Source organism: Giraffa tippelskirchi, chromosome 4, assembly GCF_054371585.1.
Source record: "Giraffa tippelskirchi isolate mGirTip1 chromosome 4, T2T-mGirTip1v1.2.pri, whole genome shotgun sequence".
Lineage (NCBI taxonomy): Eukaryota > Metazoa > Chordata > Mammalia > Artiodactyla > Giraffidae > Giraffa > Giraffa tippelskirchi.
Genome location: NC_137278.1, coordinates 154890577 through 154912003, shown reverse-complemented (window position 1 = coordinate 154912003; position 21427 = coordinate 154890577). Strand labels below are relative to the sequence as shown.

General features: G+C 47.1%; 1 long non-coding RNA gene across 1 annotated transcript; it reads right to left on the bottom strand.

Moving 5' to 3' along the window:
• Positions 1-1211: 1211 nt before the first annotated feature.
• On the bottom strand, positions 1212-7101 carry LOC145546672 (uncharacterized). Its single transcript, XR_014083140.1, has 4 exons — positions 6963-7101; positions 2011-2044; positions 1471-1635; positions 1212-1306 (listed from the first exon to the last, which is right to left on the bottom strand). It is a non-coding gene; the product is annotated as an uncharacterized LOC145546672 (long non-coding RNA).
• Between the last annotated feature and the right edge of the window lie 14326 nt (positions 7102-21427).

Below are 21427 nucleotides of genomic sequence, written 5' to 3'. Positions count from 1 at the left end.
TGGGAAGGATTGGGGGCAGGAGGAAAAGGGGACGACAGAGGATGAGATGGTTGGATGGCATCACCGACTCGATGGACATGGGTTTGGGTAAACTCCAGGAGTTGGTGATGGACAGGGAGGCGTGGCGTGCTGCGATTCGTGGGGTCGCAAAGAGTCAGACACGACTGAGCGACTGAACTGAACTGAACTGAACAGAGTAGGATTGATAAATTTTCAAAATGAAGGAGGCTATTGCACCTTTTGAAGATACAAGAATTAACTCATAAATGCTAAGTCACTTTGGTTATCTCTGACTCTTTGTGACCCCATGGCTTCTCTGCCAGGCTTCTCTGTCCATGGGATTTTCCAGGCAAAGACACTGGAGGGGGTTGCCATTTCCTCCTCCGGGGGATCTTCCCGACCCAGGGATCAAATCCACGGCTCTTATGTCTTCTGCACTGGGAGACGGATTCTTTACCACTAGAGCCACCTGGGAAGCCAACCTCATAAATAAGCACTGACTAAAAATGCAGAGAGAAGAGGAATAACTCTGGGAGGAGACTGCTAGTTGTTAAGTAGACACTTACTGTATACTAGGCATTGTGAAAGGGGCTAGGATGTGCTAATGGCCAGATCCTGCGCTTATGGAACTTTTGGTCTGAGTGGAGCAGAGAAACAAAAAGCATGCAAATAACAAAATAAACAGGATAACGTAATGGAAAGTAATCTTCGGGCAGTGGTTAATTTTGGTAGATGGTGGTCAAGGAAGTCCACTCTGAAGAGGAAACCCAAAGGGTGAGAATGAGCCAGACACATGAATAACCATACGGAGACTCCAGAAAATGTCTCAGGGAGCAGCAGTTGGCTCTGTCCTGGCTGGGAGTCCAGTGCCCATTCCAGAAAGGGAAAGACATGGCAGCAAAGCTTGCCTTGGAGACTCACACAGGCCAGGAGTAACAGAATAACTGAAGACATGTAGTTTCCCAGGTCTGCCAAGGACATTTGCACCCCTGTGACAGGATAGGCGGGGAACCCAGGTGTCATTGACTTTTTGGAGGCTGAAAAGGTTTGAATGGAGAGAATTTTGAGAGAGAGACCTGTGAGCTGAAGGAAAGACACTTGGAGCCAACAGATGCCCCTTGTGCTACCACCTGTCTCCCCTTGTCCCTCCAGTCTGGAGTCTCAACGTATCACACCGCTGTAACATGATACCATAGACTAGAAGGCTTATAAATGAGAGAAATTTATTTCTCACATTCCCATTTCCAGATCAAGGTGTGGGAAGAGTCAGTGTCTGGTGAGAGCCTTCTTCCTGGTTCATAGGTGGCTAGTAAAAGGGACAAGAGAGCTCCATGTGATCTCTTGTAAGAGGACATAAATTCCATTCACGAGGGCGCATGATCTAATTACCTTGCAAAGGCCCCACCTCCTAATACCATCACACTGGGAGTTAGGATCTCGATATATACATTTGGGGAAGGGGACACAAACCTTTAGTATATGACGAACAGCTCAACCAAATTACTAGGCACTTTGAGAGTGTTAACTTTTTGTGTAGCTTCTTCTGGGAGTTTGTGTGAAGTGGCTACCACAACAGAAAGATAAAAAAACCTCACCTCAAGGAGCTTGCTGGTAAAGGATTCAAGAACTCTGCATCTGAAACAATTAGGAAACAATTTACCAGCAGAAAATCAAGGATATCTCATAGAGTTATATGCCACAGCAACCATCGCAAGCCCCTCACTGTCTACTGGTCACAACCTCCCAATGTAGCACCAAGGGTCCCCTCTCCTCACCCATTGTCCCCTTCTTCCCTCTGAGTTAAAGGTGGCCTATTTCTTACTGAGCTTCCCCCACCCCCAACCCCTTTAGGGTGATTCATCAACTTGGAGCCTGATGCATGATTTCTCCTTATCCCAAGCTGCTTCCTCCCGTGTCCTGGGAATGAGAAGGAGGAGGAGGAGGGACCACTTCACTGGACTGAGATCCCTTTGTCCCGAGGTGACAGTGCCACAGTGGGGCTCTTCTTACCCAGCAAGAGGCCCTGGTTTGGGGGATCCTGAAGCTGAACAAATAAGAAAAATATTAAAAAATATATTTATTTGACTTTGTCAGGTCTTAGATTGGCACATGGGATCTGTACTGCATCACCCGGTATCTTTCATTGTGGCGCGCCAGCTCTCTAGTTGTGGTGTGTGGGCTCAGCTGTTGTGGCGCGTGGGATCTTAGTTTCCCCACCAGGCATCGAACCCGCGTCTCCTGTGTCACACGGCATATTCTTAACCACTGGACCTCCAGGGAAGTCCCATGGACGAATAAGAAAAATACTGAACGTGTTCCTTGTTGGTCTGTTGAAGAGGCAAACTACTCACATTTTTCTTGTACTCTCTCATTAAATCCACACAGCAATCTGACAGGGGTGGTGGGGGTGGGGAGGGGACTTTATTCCATTTTTTAGTGGAAGAAACTAAGGCACAGAGAGGCAAAGCCACTGTCCTAGTCAAACAACTAGTAGGTTGCGCGGCCAAGATTTGAACCCAAGCAGTCTGACTGCAAGCCTCCCTGTTTGACACCACAGTACACACTGCCAAATTGGCTCATTCTAGGAATTTCCCTTCTCCTTGCCACAACATTAAGAACTGAGCTAGAGGCCATTCTGAGTGAGGACCAGGTCCACTCCTCCCTGTGTGAAGAGAGGGAGTTGGGATCCAAGAGAGGAATTCCAGAAAAGACAATGCCATTTTGGCTATTTTTCCTTAATGTTCCTCAGGGAGGGAGCACTGGATTTTGATTTGCCAGGTGTCTCTCTGTTCTAATTAACACCAGAATCCACCTTTAGCCAGAGCCCTGCCTGCAGCTGGAGCCGGTGCCCCTGTAGCTCAGGGGCCATCCCTGGTGAGAGCTGGGGAGGACAGAGCCAGTCCTAACTCTGGGTGGAGTTTCCTGTGATGATGTTCCCTGCGCCTCATCTATAAAAAGCTCCAATCTGATCTCCCCCATTTATGGTGGAGGCCAGGGTGGCAGGGTGTGCGGGAGGAGGAAGAATCAGGCTGAGACAGCTCCTCTTTGCCTCCCTGGATTCTCTTCCAAAATGCTGTCAGCACTGCCAGTTGGAAAATATTTTTCTCCCTCCCTTTGTCTTCTTTCTTATTTAAAAAAAAAAAAAAAAGCCATCTGGTGTCAAATTCACTCCTGGCACATCATAAAGGGTAGCACTAAAAATGTCCCTGAAAAACTAAAAGCAAAACCACAGCAGTACACATGGGATTTAGCCTCAGCATCCTAGGATTTCAGAGTTGCTAGGGGCCTCGGAGATCAAACCGTTTGTTGCACCCGAGGAGGAAACTGAGGCAGGGGATGGGGGCAGGATTAGCTCACGCTTTCAAAACTGTTTATTAAGCGCCTACTGTGGTCAAGGCACTTTGCAGGAGTGGGAGACTAATCGAGATCATGACAAAAACCTCTGCCCTCCCGGAGTTCTCGGTGGGAAGTTCTTGTCTCTGTCCTCTGCCTCTGCCACCGCTCTTCCCAAACGGCCCGGCCATCCTAGCCCCACGCTGCGCCACCGGTCCGCGTGGTTGGGGGCCCGCTGGGACCCCGGGGTGCACCCGCGGTTTACGTCGGGGCCAAGTGTGCCGCTCGCCGCCCCAGCGCGGTCCCCGGCCGGCCGTCGCTGTGATCTCCCGCCGCTTCCTCCCGCTTCCTCCCGCCGCCGCCGTCGCCGCGGCTCCGCATTCCTCAGGGTTGAGCAACAACTTTCCCTCCGAAGGCGGTTGGGCCGGGGCCAGGCGGGGAGGCTTGCGCTGGGCCCCTCTCGGGGCGCGGCCCGGCTCGCCGGTGTGGGCCTCCTAAAGGGTGCGGTCCGATCTCTGGTACCTGCCGCGGGTGCTCGCCCGGAGCGCGGCGCCCCCGCCCCCGCCCCTGCCGCTGGGAGCCGAGGCCGGCGCGGGCGGGGGCGCAGGCCAGGGACCGCTCCGCGCTTCCTGCCCGCCGCACCCGGGCTGCCTGAGGACCGAGCGGCTGCGTGGGCCTGACCCTGGCCTTGATCCTCGAGCTGGTTGGTCCAGGCTGACCGCCCAGTCTGGAGCCCTGCGCGCGCTGAGCATGCAGTGTTTGCCTCGACTTTTTACTCCACTTCCGAAAGTTCTTCGACGACGGAAGGAGGAGGGTTTGTAATAATTAGAGAAGAGAGGTCCTAACCCACGTCTTAGTCTTAATTAAAATAGTTACAACCATCATATTAGTGCAAGTGCCTTTATCGCGCCCACTGAACTTAAGCATATCTCCGGCAGAAAGTTGGTTTCTTACTACTGTGCTCATGTAACAGATGAGAAAAGGCAGGCACGTAGTTCTGTCTCTAGTCAGAAGCCAAAAGTTAGGCCAACTCAGCGTCCAGTTTGGAGCCACCTCAGGCCTCCTGACTCTTGCTGCTCAAACAAAGCCCTTCCTACAACCCTGATGTGACTCCAGGAAGAACTGGGCCCACTTTTCAGTCCTAGGAGCCGAGTGTTGGAGCCTGTAGGGTAGAGTGGGGTTAGGCAGAGTAAGCTCTAGATGCACTAAAAATGTAAGTTCCAGGATGGCAGGGATTGGCTCAGTTTTGTTCATTGCTGTATCCCCCACTCTGAAAACAACGCTCGGCACATCAGTTCAGTTCAGTTCAGTCGCTCAGTCGTGTCCTACTCTTTGCGACCCCACGAATTGCAGCACGCCAGGCCTCTCTGTCCATCACCAACTCCCGGAGTCTACCCAAACCCATGTGCATCGAGTTGGTGATGCCATCCAACCATCTCATCCTCTGTCGTCCCCTTCTCCTCCCGCCCCCAATCCTACCCAGCATTAGGGTCTTTTCCAATGAGTCAACCCTTCGCATGAGATGGCCAAAGTATTGGAGTTTCAGCTTCAACATCAGACCTTCCAATGAATACCCAGGATTGATCTCTTTTAGGATGGATTGATTGGATCTCCTTGCAGTCCAAGGGACTCTCAAGAGTCTTCTCCAACACCACAGTTCAAAAGCATCAATTCTGCGGCGCTCAGCTTTCTTCACCGTCCAGCTCTCACATCCATACATGACCACTGGAAAAACCATAGCCTTGACTAGACGGACTTTTGTTGGCAAAATAATGTCTCTGCTTTTAAATATGCTATCTAGGTTGGCCATAACCTTCCTTCCAAGGAGTAAGCGTCTTTTAATTTCATGGCTGCAGTCACCATCAGCAGTGATTCTGGAGCCCCAAAAAATAAAGTCTGACACTGTTTCCACTGTTTCCCCATCTATTTCCCATGAAGTGATGGGACCAGATGCCATGATCTTAGTTTTCTGAACGTTGAGCTTTAAGCCAACTTTTCACTCTCCTCTTTCACCTTCATCAAGAGGCTCTTTAGTTCTTCTTCACTTTCTGCCATAAGGGTGCATAGTAGATGCTCAATAAGAGTTTGTTGAGTGGATAAATGTATACAGTCAAGGTCTTCAGATTTCTAAGAATTAAATTAAGAATTTAATTAATTAATTTATTTTTTTGTTGACAAAATAATGTCTCTGCTTTTTATTTTTATTTTTTTAATATAAATTTATTTATTTTAGTTGGGGGCTAATTACTTTACAATATTGTAGTGGTTTTTGCCATACATTGACATGAATAATTCTTAATTTATTAAGAATAAATTTAAGTCCCACTTTTTGCCTTTTGTTGTTGTTTAGTTGATAAGTTGTAGCCGACTCTTTGCGACCCCATGGACTGTAGCCGGTCAGTCTCCTCTGTTAGTGGGATTTCCCAGGCAAGAATACTGGATTTGGTTGCCATTTTCTTCTCCAGTGGATCTTCCTGACCCAGGGATCGAACCCCGGGCCTCCTGGTTGGCAGATGGATTCTTTACCACCGAGCCACCCGGGGAAGCCCTTTGGCACCTTTTGTTGTTCAGTTGCTCAGTTGTGTCCGACTCTTTGTGAACCCATGGACTGCAGCACACCAGGCTTCCCTGTCCTTCACCATCTCCTGGGGCTTGCTCAACTCATGTCCATTGAGTCGGTGATACCATCCAACCATCTCGTCCTCTGTCGTCCCCTTCTTCTGCTGCCTTCAATCTTTCCCAGCATGAGGGTCTTTTCCAAGGAGTCAGTTCTTCATATCAGGTGGCCAAAGTATTGGAGCTTCAGCTTCAAGATCAGCCCTTCCAATGAATATTCAGGGTTGATTTCCTTTAAAATTGACTGGTTGGATCTCCTTGCAGTCCAAGGGACTCTCAAGAGTCTTCTCCAACACCACATTTCAGAAACATCAGTTCTTCGGCGTTCAGCCTTCTTTATGGTCCAACTCTCACATCCATACATGACTACTGGAAAAACCATAGCTTTGTCTGTACAGACCTTTGCACCTTTACCTTCCCTTTAAACTTTTGCTTTCTCTTTCTGCCTATTAAATTTTGAACTTATGTTTTAAAGATTTTTTTTGGTTTTATTTTAATATATTTGGAATAAGTTTAGACTTACAGAAAAGTTGCAAAGTATTATAGAGAGTTCCCAAATACTCTTTATGTTACCTAACTCCCCTAAAGTTAGCAATTTCCCTAACTGTGGTTCATTTGTCAAAATGAAGAAATGAACTCTGGCACGATACTATTAACCAAAGTATGACTTCGTTTGGATTTCACATTTTCCACTCGTGTCCTTTTTTTCTTGTTCCGAAATCCAGTCAGGGATATCACACTGCATTTAGGGTGTGAAGCTTTTTAATACATAAGCCAGATCTCATTGTGTAAGTTCTCTTTGCCTGGCAGTGAGGCAGGAGACCATTGTTCCTGACACTGGACTGAGCTCCCTGTCCTGGGGGCTGAAGAAATACTTTGAGCCCTGGATTTCCTGAGAGCGCTATTTAAGGGATTCCTTCTGGGTCTGCCTGTTGCCTCCAGTAGCATCTGCTTCAAATCTAGACCTCATTGGGTCTCCCCTTCCTGTCTGCTTCCCTCCACCATGCACATACCTGCCAAAGAATGACCATGCTGCTCCAGGTCTGCATTTCCTTTGAGACCTGACTTTTCTCTATGCCTCTCATTACTTGGCTGCCACTCCTTGGTCTTCATGAGGGGCAATCCCTCATCCACCTCTCCCCAGCCCCACTGTTCCTCTTTCTCCATCCTGGAGTTGTCTTCAGCCTGAAACTCTCAGGGAGACCTCTCTCTCTTGAACTGTGTTGCTTGGTCACAGCCCATTATTGCGCAAGCCTTGGATATGAGATGAGTGAAATGAGGGTGGTTGTTGTTTAGTTGCTAAGTTGTGTCTGACTCTTTTGCGACCCCATGGACTGTAGCCCATCAGGCTCCTCTGTTCATGGGATTTCCCGGGAAAGAATACTGTAGTGGGTTACCATTTCCTTCTCTAGGGGATCTTCTTGACCCAGGGATTGAACCTATGTCTCCTGCATTGGCAGGCGGGTTCTTTACTACCAGCGAAGCTCTGAAGTGAGGAACAGTCCATTTCTTTGGTCAGCCAGGATTTATTGAGCGTGACTTGGAGAAGGGAATGGCAACCCACTCCAGTATTCTTGCCTGGAAAAGTCCATGGACAGAGGAGCCTGGTGGGCTGCAGTCCATGGGGTTACATGACTGAGCACGCGTGCATGAGGGTGGAGGGAGATGGATTGGTAGCAATAAACTGGTAGAACTAAAAAAAAAAAAAAAAAGAGCATGACTGGGTCACAAAGACACAATTCTCGTCCATTATCTCCAGGATCTTACTATCTGGAGGAAGGGAAAATGTGCACAAATAACTGCATACATGGGGACATGTATGCATGGAGATAGTGTGTGTACACTGTTGTGTGGCGGCACAAGGGGAAAAGCCCAGCTGCTGGGTTTGTGGAGGAGCATAGGGCCAGCTTCTCAAATGAGGTCATACTGGAGCTGGGTCTTGAAAGATGGATAGGAAGTGGTAGGTGCCCAGGAAGTGGGCAGCGAGAGGAGAGAAGAAGGGCATTCCCAGGAGGATTGAGAGAAGGTGTGACTCTGCTGGGCTGTTTGAGAATAGGGCGTTTTTGGGGAGCTGCAGGGTAGCCCAGTGTGTCTTGCCATCAGGTGGTTTAGGAGAGGGTGGTTAGAAAGGCAACTGGGATGGGTGGAACAGTTAGGTCTCAGGTGCCATGGTAAGGCATTTGAAACTTGTTCAGCGGTAGTGAGGCTATGAATCAGTTTACTTCTTAGAATGGTCACTTGGGCACTCTGTGGATCCTGGACTGGAGGTTGAGGGCACCTGGTGGGCGGCTGCGATGAGAAACCAGACAAGAAGCAACAGGGTTTAGGGCGGAGGGAACAGATACCAGAGATACTTAAGAGGCAGGGCTTAGTGATTGGATGGTGGGGCAGCAGCGAGAGGTGAGAGGGGTTAAGGGTGACTTCAGACCCCCGCTTGCAGGAGGAAGGGCAGGGAAGCTGAGGGGGCTGTTCATCAGACAGATGTAGTGGCTGGGGAGTGGGTGTTGCACAGATGGGCTGGCTGGACCCCCAGCTTCACTGCCCAGAGGAGAACTGTCTTAGGGCAGGGAGACAGCAGCAGAACATGCCGACTGAGTGTTGTATCTCCCTCAGGTAGGTCGGGGGCCCTGACCTGGGAGACATTGGTGGGAGGGTGGGGTAGCGGGGAGAAGGGGCACTGGAGGAAATGGGGTGAAGGATGGAGAAGGAGGGCAGTTTGATTCAGGGAACTGAGGGAAAGTCATCAAGTCATTCCAGATGTAAAGGCCAGAGCAGCATTCAGCATCCTCCTGGCGCCTGAGAACAGACCACGCGGGGACAAGGAGGTCCATGGGGCCCCGAGAGAACTCTCAGAGGTGAGCACGTGTTTTAGCACCCCTGACTTCGGACATTTCGGAACATGCTTGAATTCTGGAAATGGCTGGAATTTCACCTGAAGGCTACTCCCTCTGTTTGATTGTGGGAGGGGCAGCGGTACCTGGAAACACCCATGTGGATAGTTTTTGCAGCTGGGGGTGGTATCTAATAATCACCTCCATAGAATCCCTGATTCTTAGCTGAACACTGTCAAGAACTGTGAAGATCAGAGATTTTATTCTATTTGCTGCTGCTGCTGCTGCTAAGTCGCTTCAGTCATGCCCGACTCTGTGCGACCTCATAGATGGCAGCCCACCAGGCTCTGCCATCCCTGGGATTCTCCAGGCAGGAACACTGGAGTGGGTTGCCATTTCTGTCTCCAATGCACAAAAGTGAAAAGTGAAAGTGAAGTCGCTTCAGTCGTGCCCGACTCTGTGCGACCCCATAGACGGCAGACAGCCAGGCTCCTCCATCCATGGGATTTTCCAGGCAAGAGTACTGGAGTGGGGTGCCATTGCCTTCTCCTTATTCTATTTACAAACTAGTAAATTAGTCCCTGTGATAGCTGCTGGGCAGCTGAGACTCCTGGGTCAGAGATAAATGACAGTTTATTACAGCAGTAGTCACAGAGGAGTATCGGCCTTAGTTCCCATAGGGCTTCACAAAGATAGCCAGGTGATGATGCCTGGACACACAGTGGCTTGTATCTCAGGAGAGGATTCCAAACTTGGGGAACCCAAAACTTTTACAACAGGCACTGTTCTGCCTTTCCCTCATGGATGTTCATTATATCCTGGAAATGATAATCTGAAACGGACAGTGTTTCACTTGCAAGATATGCAGAAATGGAATAGAACCATGAATTATCTGCCAGGAAACACATAGCCAAATAAAACAAAGAACACATTTCTCAGCCTCTCTTGCAAGGTATAAACATCTAACTAAGTTTTGATGTATTAAGTGTAAGCTTTTGTGTGGCAGCTTCTGGGAAACTGCACAAAAGAAAAGAAAAGACTGGCATATGCCCTGGGTCCCTTCTCATCTTTTCTCCTGATGGCTGGAATGTGGACGTGATGTTGGAGTATGAGCAGCCATGTTGAGCCAGGGGTGGTATGTAAGGACTAAGGATGGCAGAGCAGCAGATGCAAGGGGCCTAGATCTCTGATTATTTTTGGACTTCTTTACATGAAAGAAAAAGAAACTTGCATCCTAACTTTTCTTGTGTGTTTATGCAACTGAACTTGTTTCAGCAGCTGTTACAGGGCTAGCACAGAGAAGGACTAACAGGGTTAAACTTGTCAGCAGACAGAAGGGTTGGGGTACTTCTCCCCCTTCCTCCTGCTTCAGCCTCATCAGGGCCAGGGGGAGGGGACGGGGAGTCACCTCTGGCTTGTTCACCACCCACCAGTGATGCCCCATTCATAAGGGGGCCCGGGTTGGCCACACGACCCAGCAGCATCCATTTGAAGGCAGCAAGCAACAAGCTGGCTCCATTCACAAACCCTGTTCTCCTTTGAAAACCAATCACCATGCAAAGCGTGACTGGGTGGTGGCCAGCGCTGGCCCATCTGTCATGCCCTTCAGAAAGCCAGGCGTCGGCAGCCGGCCTGGGCCTATCCATCCCTTCTCCCTTTGTACCCCAGGGACACGCACTGTAACGAGATCACGGTGCCTACTGAATTATTCAGAGCCACCCTGAGTGTCAGTATTATTATAAACATGCAGATTTCTCCCAGCTCCAAACTTCCACATCTCCAGCAGCCATCTCCCTCTGGGATTTATCATTGGCTTCTTTGTCCCTGTGATTTCAGATTCCCCAGGCCCTTATGGCCTAATCTGCCTTTGACTAGTCCCTACTTGCCACCAGGCATGAAGGCCTTGATCGGTGCCCTTTACCCTCCACTTCGGGCCCCACTATTGGCTCAACAGCTGTCCTCATTGCTGCCCCAGTGGCCTGCCTCTTCCTGTCTCCTCCCAGCTTCCCCACCCAGGTTGGTGACATCACACTCTCCCAAGTGCCTGCTTGATGGGGCCACGTTAGTAACAGAAACCTCCACTTCTGTGGCTCTTCATCTGATCTATGTTCTCGTCAGGTTTAAGCCTCTGGATCTCCCCTCTCATCCCCACGTCCTAGCTCCAGCTCAATCTTCCCCTTCCCCACAAGTCCCAGATTCCCAGTTCTCTCTGGAGTTGGTCTGGAAAATACCCCCCAGCTGGTAATGAGGCAGAGATGGTAATGCACATTTAAGAGTAATGAAATGCAGTGATATTTCAGGCCTGACAGACCTATTTCTGGCAGCCTTAGAATTAAAGTGTGAGGCTTTGTACTGCAGCTGCTACTAGGAGCCTTCAGAGTTTTTCTAAAGATGTGAATAAAGCTTGCAGGGTTTCAGCTCAGATCACTGTGGCTATTTATCCTGCTGCTGCTTTCATTGTACCTTTTTATTTGAAATTTTAGAGCTTTTAGATGAAGGAAACGCAGCAGCAAGTGCAAAGCATACAAAATACCCTGGTGGGGAGAATGTCCCGGTTTTTCTCTCAATTGTCCGCAACAGCTCTGGGGAGGAAGAGGGCTCTCAGGGCTTCTTGGCGTGGCCTCCAGCTCTCCCTTGAATGGGCTCCTCCTGGATCCTTGCTCCACCACAGTAGGGAGTGGGGCCTTGTGAGAAAGCTCTAGGAGGGAGTCCATGCCACCAAGATTGATGGGGCTGGCGCGGCCAGCCCTCGCTCACTGCCTCACTGCTGTGAGCTGAGCCTACGTCATCCCTGGTGGGGGCTAGGCCAACAGTGAGAGCTCACTCTCCAGGCTCTGGACAGGAAAGGCGGCCTGCTAATCCCTGCCTCAGCATGTAGCTCCATCCTGCCATGGCCACCAGGAAGGCTGGAGGCGTTCCCACAGGGGGCAGCGGTGGGAAGCATGGGGTCTGCTGTCAGACCAGCCTGGGAGTGGATCCTGACTTTGCTCACCAACTTCAGTGTCCAGGACAAGCCACCTATGCTTTCTGGACCTCAGTTTCCCCACCGGTAAAATGAGAATAATGATGCATTCTGCTCACCAACTTCAGTGCCCGGGGCAAGTCACCTACCCTTTCTGTACCTCAGTTTCCCCACCTGTAAAATGGGGATAATGATGCATTCTGCTCATTGACTGCAGTGCCTAGGACAAGCCACCTACCCTTTTTGGACCTCAGTTTACCCACCTGTAAAATGGGGATAATGATGCATCTATCATTTAGGTACTTGTGATGTATGTAAGGCACCTGGCACGTCTTAAGTCATAATGTCTATCACTAATCCGGAAATTCTCTTGGGAGTTAGGATAGCTAGGTTTCCTTCCTGACTGCCACTTGTAGGCCAAGGCCCTTCCCCACCCTGGGGCAGTGGAAAGAGAAGGGGCTTTGGAGTCAAACAGAACCAGGTTCCAACCCATCTCCTTCATTTTCTGGCTCTGTGAAATGAGTAGGTTGTTTAACATCTCTGAGTTCCAGTTTCTTCACCTGTCAAAGCAATGATCATGCGTACTCATCTCAAAGGGTTGAGGTGGGGAAGAAATGAGATCATCTTCATAATAGAATAGATCATCTTTATAGAACCCACTCAGTGCCTGGCATATAGTAGGTGTTGTGTAAATAATGACCCACTTCTCCTTCCCTTCTCCTCCCTCTGCTCCTGTTCGAAGGGGAGAAGTGTTAGATCCAGCCACCAGTTCACAGGCAATGCAGCAGGAAAACAAGGATGTCGAATGACAGCAGGGCAAAATCCAGAGTTTCACCAACTCTTTAGGACACAAATGACCCAGAATCCTCTGCTGGTAAATGACAAGAGAGAGAAATAGAGAGAACAAAATGGAGTGTGTGAACCTTATTTGGATCCGGGTTCAGATAAACCAACTGGAAGGAAAAAAGACATCATCAAGGAAATTCTGCTACTTGCTGGATATTCGATAATGTTAAGTAATTATTGCTAATGTTTTAGGTGTGATAATGGTATTGTAGTTACTCTTTAAAAGAGTGTTTATCTTTTAGGGCACATAGTGAACAAATTATAGATGAAATAATATGGTAATTGGGATTTGCTTTAAAATAATTGAGTGGACTGAAGCAGGGAGGTTGGGGCATAGATGAAGCAAAATTGGCCGTGTGTGGAGAACAGTTGAAGCTGGGTGATGGTATTTGGGGATTGTTAAACTATTTTCTCTGCCCTTGTATAAAAAAGGCAGTGATCCTTTCTAGACGGGAAGTGTCTCTTCTTGCACATCTTCTCAGCACTTTCCTTGCTTCAATTCCACCTTATACCTCGTCTGGACTATTACTGCAGCCTCCTATAGTCTCCCAGGCTTTGGTTTCTGTCCCTTCCAAGCTCCTTCCCATTTTTCTACCAAAGTTATCCTCCTAGAACACAAATAAGATCATGTTAGTTACCTGATTAAAAATCTTTGGGTAGCACCTCGTTGCCAATAATCTACAGGAGTATAATACCCATATTCTGATACTCAAAGACCTTCAGAGTCTAAACCTAGCCTTCCTGTTAGTCCCAGCCCCAGCTTCATTCTCACTCCTCATGAAGCCTGACTTTGCTCACATTTGCTAGGCACTTTGAGACCTCCATACCTTCTCCTATACAGCTCTCTGTTTGGCAGGTCCTCCCCACTCCCCACTAACTTCATCTATTTAAGACTAAATTATTTTTCAAAGCTCAGTTCAAGTGCCATTCTGCCTTCATGCTTTCTAGAAGTCTTTGCACTGTTCACCAAATATCTCTGCCTCTCTGCCTTCTGGCATATGGTAGGCTCTCACTTCCTTGGCTCTCTGAGGCTAGATGGGGCCACGTGACTAGTTTTAGCCAATGGGTTGCGAGTGGAAGTCAAACATTTCACTTCTAGGCCAAGAATTCAATTGCTAATTCAAAACCCTCTTGAGCTCTCTTTCCCTCTGGTTCAACAATATCCATATATTGGCTGCTCCATCAGGCTGGGTTTTGGAGTGAGCACGACACCATGGAGCAGAACCTTCTGTCCACTGTGAGGGCTGGCTATTGCAGGATAAATAAATCAGAGGGGGTGTTTGTTTCTTCAGCATAACCTAATCTATTCTGACTGATAACTCTTGCCCCTGTGATTCCGACTCAACTGTCCTGATGTCTATGTCTGCTTCATTGTCCTGTGTGTATAATGTGTCTAGATGATACAGCCCTTCAGGTCAGGAACTCTATTTTGTGGTACTTGTGTTCAGGCCCCTCCCTAGCAGTTAGCACGGTGCCCTGCAGAGCACAGGTGTGAACTGAATGCCCGGCAGTGCATAGCTATGGATAGCTATGTTTGGTGCAGGTTGGGGAGGGGTGGAATGTGTGGGGGTTAAGATGTGCATGCCATCTTTGTGAGGGTCCTCACACTCATTAGTCATGGGAATCATGATGGTTTGGAGATGGAGCTGGGTTGTAGCTTGATGCTTTCCATGGATGTTGTGCCCAGCCCCAGGGAATGGGTCATGACTGGTCTGAACCAATCACAGTCATCCCCTTTCTTTATGCATGGGCACATACATGGTCCAGTTCTGAACCGTGAGATGTAAGGGAAAGTCTTGTTCTCTTCCTGAAAAACTGAAAGAGAAATGGATCTGTATTTCACTGAAAGCAGAGCCTGAGAAGGATTCAAATGCTAATGGTTTACCTGGGAGGTTCCCAGGGAGCAGAGGAGAGGGTAGTGGAAAGGTTTGAAGACAAACCAATAAAGGGCATACTTTTTTTTGGGTTTGTTACCCTGGGGCTCAGTGCTGCTTGGGACCCTCTGAGGGACATTGGAATTGTCCCTACATATGGCAGGAGGTAGGGCATTTATCCAATGATGTTCATGGGTTGCCAGTCGCCCCTCCTTTTGCAGGAACTGGATGTTCACCAGTAACTTCTTGGTGACCAGAATCCAGTGGGCACCTTGCTATTCAGTTGCTTCTTTGCTGTTTGTGTCCCCCACTTCCTGCTCCAGAACTCTTTTCTGCCTGGGTTTCTAGGCCGAGTCTTCCTCCAGTGCTTCTTTGCAGCCTCTGTGGCCACTTCTTGTTTTCCCTCCCAGGCACCTTTCCCGTTTTCCACTCAGTAGACATCTCCTAGGTTCTATTCTGGTCTTCCTCACTTCTACCCACCCTCACCGGGCACACCGATTCATGGAATGGTTTCAGCTGTTACTGTTGTGATGCCAGCTCCAAAATCCACACCCCCAGCCCTCTCTCCTGAGTTCCGCAGGCATAAATCTATTCATTCAACCAACAATATTTATCAAGAAGGTTTTTCTTATCCCCTTTAGCCACACAGAGTGGTTTGTGGGATCTTTGTTCCCTGACTAGGGACTGAATGTGGGCCCTGACAGTGAAAGCACTGAGTCCTAACCACTGGGCCACAGGGAATTCCCTTTATCAAGTGGTTTGAATCTTCCAGGAGTTGGGATAAAGCAGTAAATAGGAACGCACCTTCCAGGAGGGCTAGATAATAGGGAACAAGTGGACAAAATCCAAGAAAACCAGATAATTTTGGTTAGTAAGTACTAAGTGCTATGCAGACAATAAAACAGGTCCGTGTGATTGAACATGTGCTTGTGTGCACACTATTTCAGAGTGACTGCTTTGATGATGTAGTATTTGAGCAGGGATCCTGTTGTTTGTGACTGTGTAAGTGCAAAGGTCATAGAGAACTTCTCAGTGTATTTGAGGACAGATAGGAAGGCCGGAGTGGCTGGAGTGATGTTAGCATAAGGCCACAGTGTGGGTAGAGATAAGGTCAGAGATAAGGTCAAGAAGATAGCAGGGCTGAGGCAAGCAGGGCCAGGAGAGCAAGGTTCTAGCAAGATTCCCAGGCAATGCTTATGTGCACTTTTGTACTCATTTGAGAACAACTGTGGCAAATGGAGAAGGGAAGAGATGAGAAAAGAAACTTCATTTAAAAATTATTTTGGGGGTGGGATGAATTGGGAGATTGGGGTTGACAGTCAGTCAGTCAGTTCAGTCGCTTAGTCATGTCTGACTCTTTGCGACCACATGGACTGCAGCATACCAGGCCTCCCTGTCCATCACCAACTCCTGGAGTTTACCCAAACTCATGTCCATTGAGTCGGTGATACCATCCAACCATCTCATCCTCTGTTGTCCCCTTCTCCTCTGGCCTTCAGTCCTTCCCAGCTTCAGGGTCTTTTCAAATGAGTCAGCTCTTTGCATCAGGTGGCAAAAGTATTGGAGTTTCAGCTTCAACATCAGTCCTTCCAGTGAACCTCAGGACTGGTCTCCTTTAGGATGGACTGATTGGATCTCCTAGCCTGGTTGGATCTCCTTGGGGTTGACATATACGCACAATTTTTTTTTAAAAAGTATTTATTGAATTTGTTATAGTATCCCTTCTGGCTTATGTTTTGATTTTTTTAGCTGAGGTATGTGGGATCTTAAAAGATGCTTACTCCTTGGAAGGAAAGTTAAGACCAACCTAGACAGCGTATTAAAAAGCAGAGACATTACTTTGCCAACAAAGGTCTGTCTAGTCAAGGCTATGGTTTTTCCAGTGGTCATGTATGGATGTGAGAGCTGGACTATCAAGAAAGCTGAGCACTGAAGAATTGATGCTTTTGAACTGTAGTGTAGGAGAAGACTCTTGAGAGCCCCTTGGACTGCAAGGAGATCCAACCAGTCCATCCTAAAGGAGATCAGTCCTGGGTGTCCATTGGAAGGACTGATGTTGAAGCTGAAACCCCAATACTTTGGCCACCTGATGCGAAGAGCTGACTCATTTAAAAAGACCCTGCTGCTGGGAAAGATTGAGGGTAGTAGAAGAAGGGGATGACAGAGGATGAGATGGTTGGATGGCATCACTGACTCAATGGACATGGGTTTGGGTGGACTCCGGGAGCTGTTGATGGACAGGGAGGCCTGGTGTGCTGCGGTTCATGGGGTTGCAGAGTCGGACACGACTGAGCGACTGAACTGGACTGAACTGTGGGATCTTAGCTCTGCAATTGGGAATCCAACCCACATCCCTTGCATTGGAAGGCAAAGTCTTAACCACTGGACCACCAGGGAAGTCAGTGACATGTATACACTATTGATACAATGTATAAAATGGATAACTAGGATAAATAGTGAGTACCTACTGTGTACAATAGGGAACTCAGTGCTCTGTGGTGACCTAAATGGGAAGGAAGTCCAAAAAAGAGGAGATACATGGATACATAAAACTGATTTACTTTGCTGTACAGCAGAAGCCCAACACAACACTGTAAAACAACTCTACTCCAAGAAAAATTAATTTTCATTAATTATGTATACATTTATGTATATATATAATATATATACATTCAATGCATATCTACTATAATCAATAAAATTTTTCTATTCACTCCATAGGATAAAAATAAAAGTTATTCTTCCGGGAAATTCCTTGGCTGTCTATTGGTTAAGACTTGGTGCTTTCACTGCCGAGCCTGGGTTCCATCCCTGGTCAGGGAACTGAGATTTCAGTCAGTTCCAAGATTAGGCCAAAAAAAAGTCCTTCAAAAGTTTTTTTAGGATGTGTAGAACACAGAGAAGTATAAAATACTACCACACCCTCCTATGAGCTCATTGCCAGTTTCAACACCATTAACTTAATTTAACAAAGGAAACAAATTGGCAGCCTGGAAGTAGGAGGAAAACCAAGAAAGTATTGTGTCCATGAAACCTGTCAAAGAGAGAGGCCAACAGTGACAAATAAAGGCGATGAGGTCTTTTAGGTTTATTTTAATTTTAATCTTTTTACTGAAGAATAGTTGATTTTCAATACTGTGTTAGTTTCTGGTGTTCACCATAGTGATTCAGCATTTTTGAAGATTATACTCCATTATAGGTTCTTAGAAGATAATGAGGATAATTACCTGTGCTGTACAGGATAGCCTTGTCGTTTATCTATTTTATATATAATAGTTCATATCTATCTAATAGTTAACCCCATACTCCTAATTTATATTCCCCCTCTGCCTTCTCCCTTTTTAACTGTAAGTTTGTTTTCTATGCCTATGAGTCTATTTGTCACTTACATGAACATTTATTTGTATTGTTTTTTAGATTTCACTTACAAGTGATATTCTATAATTTTGTCTTTTTTTGTCTGACATTTCACTAAGCATAATATTCTCTAGGTCCATCCATGTTGTTACAAATGGTAATATTTTGTTCTTTTTTATGACTGGGTAATATTCCATTGTATAATTTATACCACATCTTCTTAAGCCAGTTGCCTGTTGATGGGCACTTGGGTTACTTCCATGTCTTAGCTATTGTAGATAGTGCTTCTATGAACATTGGGATGCATGTATCCTTTTCAATTAGTGTTTTTATTTTTGTCTGGATATATGCCCAGGAGTGGAGTTGCTGGATCATATGATAGTTCTATTTTTCGTTTTTTAGAGAACCTCCTTACTGTTTTCCATAATGGCTGCACCTTTTTTTCCACATCCTTGCCAACATTTGGGAATTCTTTCTAAATTTCTCCAGGCAGACATAGGTGCACCTTCTTTTATCCCCCCTGGTTAATGTTACAGTCCTAACCTCATTTTGGTAATACCTTTCAGAGGTCTGCTCCCCTCTGCATTTGGCTATAAACTCCTTCACAGTACCTGGCTCCCTTTTAGAGGATTTCATCCATTCTCAGCCCTGGGATTTGGGTGGGGTGCGCTCTTATCCCCAGTTATCCCTTAGCTACTCAGCACACTGGCCACAGTGGCTGGTTCAGGCATGGGTTGTTGTTCACTCGCTAAGTCATGTCCGACTCTTTGTGACCCCATGGACTGTAGCATGCCAGCCTCCTCTGTCCTTTACTATCTCCCAGAGTTTGTTCAAATTCATGTCCACTGAGTTGGTGATGTTATCTAACCATCTCATCCTCTGCTGCCCTCTTCTCCTTTTGCCTTCAATCTTTCCCAGCATCAAGGTTTTTTCCAATGAGTCAGCTCTTTGCATCAGGTGGCCAAAGTTTGGGAGCTTTAGCTTCAGCATCAGTCCTTCCAAAGAGTATTCAGGGTTGATTTCCTTTAGGATTGACTGGTTTGATCTCCTTGTAGTCCAAGGGACTCTCAAGGATCTTCTCCAACACCACAATTTCAAAGCATCAATTCTTCAGTGCTCAGCCTTGTTTATGATCCAAATCCCAGTTCTATACATGACTACCGGAAAAACCAGTACAGTCCATAGAGACACAAACAGTCGGATACGACTGAGCAACTGAGCATATAGGAGGCACTCAGGGATGGGCATTTGATCCATTTCAAGTGAATGAGAGAGTATGAGTCTCAGGACTTATAAAGCAGTCACTAGTATGAGGATGTGAGTCTGAAATTGCTGTGACCATTTTATAACTCTGAACCTGAAGTTGATGGAAGGCCACTGTATGAAACATGATGATGAAGCCACCATGAAAGGCTGAGTGACAGAGTGGGGAAGCGAAGTGCTTGGTGACACTGTATGAGCTCTTGCATCAAGCCTTGCTCAGAGGAGCTCTTCCTCTGGACTTTAGAGTAATGTGAGCCAGTAAATTGTCTTTATTGTTTAAGCCAGTTGAGTTGGATTTTTGTTTATTCCAACTTAAAGAGTCCTAACTAGTACAGCAATTAGTGCCATGAGTAATATGTGTTGGTTGCTTAGTTGTGTCTGACTCTTTGTGACCCCATGGACTGTAGCCTGCCAGGCTCCTCTGTCCATGGAATTCTCCAGGCAAGAATACTGGAATGGGTTGCCATTTCCTTCTCCAGGGATCTTCCCAACCCAGGGATCGAAGGGTCTCCTGATTACGGGCAGATCCTTTACCATCTGAACTACCAGGGAAGCCATGAGTAAGACGCCACACAAATGGTTCAGCCCCAAAGTGATTCAACCAAAGAGGAAAGATGAAGGGCAAGTAATAACCCCTCTATCTTGGGTTGAAAAATTAACAGTCCGATCCAGCTAGTTATATAGTTTCCTGTTGTACCTTGGAACGCAGCTCATGTGCCTGCTGTGGTTATAGCAGCACATTACTTAGTAGAGAAATTCAGAGTGTTGGATTGGGTTGGTTCCTTCTTGTTGCTATTAGTAAAGTACTATAAAAAGGTAAACTTATGTTCAAACTAGCCTACCCAAAAAGAGAAAAGGAAGAAAATAGAGCTTTGCTAAGAGAAGCTCTTTCTGCCTATGGTAGAAAATGGCTAAGATTCTGGAAACTGGCAGAATTGTAAAATCCCCAAAGCTTTGCCCCAGAGTCTATGAGTATAAGCAGAAGCAGGGATGGGGTATATATCGCAGGAGATAAGACTGGGACATGTCCTTTCCTAAGTACTTCCTGGTTTTCACTCCCTTAATATGTACATGGGATATAGCCCACAGGCAAGGACCAGACTTGGGGTGCCTCTCCTGTTGTCCTAAGGTATAGCTATCCTAAGGTAAGGCTGAGAGTCTGGAAGAGCACTGAGGTTTGTTGCTTAAAGAAAGAAATACCTGCACTAGACACGAGACCCAGAGACTAGTCTCAGCAAGACTTTTGCTTTTGTGTAGTAGCTCACAGAATCCATCAGAAGCAAATAGATTGGAAGCCTATAGAGAGATTTACAGTGCCAAAGAAACTCTGAGCCAAGGTGCCAATGGCCAGAGACTTCAACTCTAACAGAATTTCTTAGGTGTCCAAATACAGTGAATGAAACTTCATAGGGATAAAACATTACAGCAATATTTCTTACACTTTTATGTATATAAGAAATTTACTAAAAGTGTCAGTTCTTGGGAATTCCCTGGTGGTCCAGTGGTTAGGACTCTGTGCTTCTACTGTGGGGGACTCCGGTTCCATCCCTGGGATCTCTGATTTGAAACTGAGATCCCACAAGCCTCATGGTGTGGCCCCCTCCCCCCCCAAAAAAAGTATTAATTCTTGGGCTTCGTTCCTAAAGAATATGATTCCTTCTGTCTGAGATTGAGCTCAGGCATCTTCACTATTAACAAATGTCCCTGATGGTTCACATGCAGGTGACTGGGAAACCTCACTTTGGGAGAAATTGCATTTAGGGAAATGATTAAATTCCTTAGTGACAACAGGTCTCCTTTTGTCCTTATAGTATCTAGCATTATGTAGGGCACAGAAGTGGAGCTTGGCAGAGACTTGCCCACTAGACCGGAAAAGCACAGGTATTCAGAGCCAACGTGGATTTGGGAAGTATGCAGACTCTGATCCCAGAGACTGATGTGCCCTGTGTCCCTGCTTCCCTGCCCCTTGATTCTGTTTGCTCCTGCTACGCACCTATTGGGGTGGCCTTATCCAGACACTGAACTGGCAGTGAATATAGCTGGGGTCCTCTGCCAGTACCCCTTGTTCAGGCAGAGAGTTCTGGACACATCTGTGGGAAGGAGGAATGTGTCAAATGTCGGGGAGTGTTTACTAGGCTTCTCCATGTTTATTTTCTTCCTTCCACCACACCTCAGGACAAGGAGCATTCTGAGAGCCTCAGTGGAGCAGTCACACTTTTGTGGCACCTTGAGTGACTCATGTGTCTCAACTCTACACGCCCTCCATCAAAGGCCTTGGAATTGTCAAGGTCAGGATATTTAAAGCCACATTCTTGGGAGTGCTCTGGACACTGCCAACTCAGCTC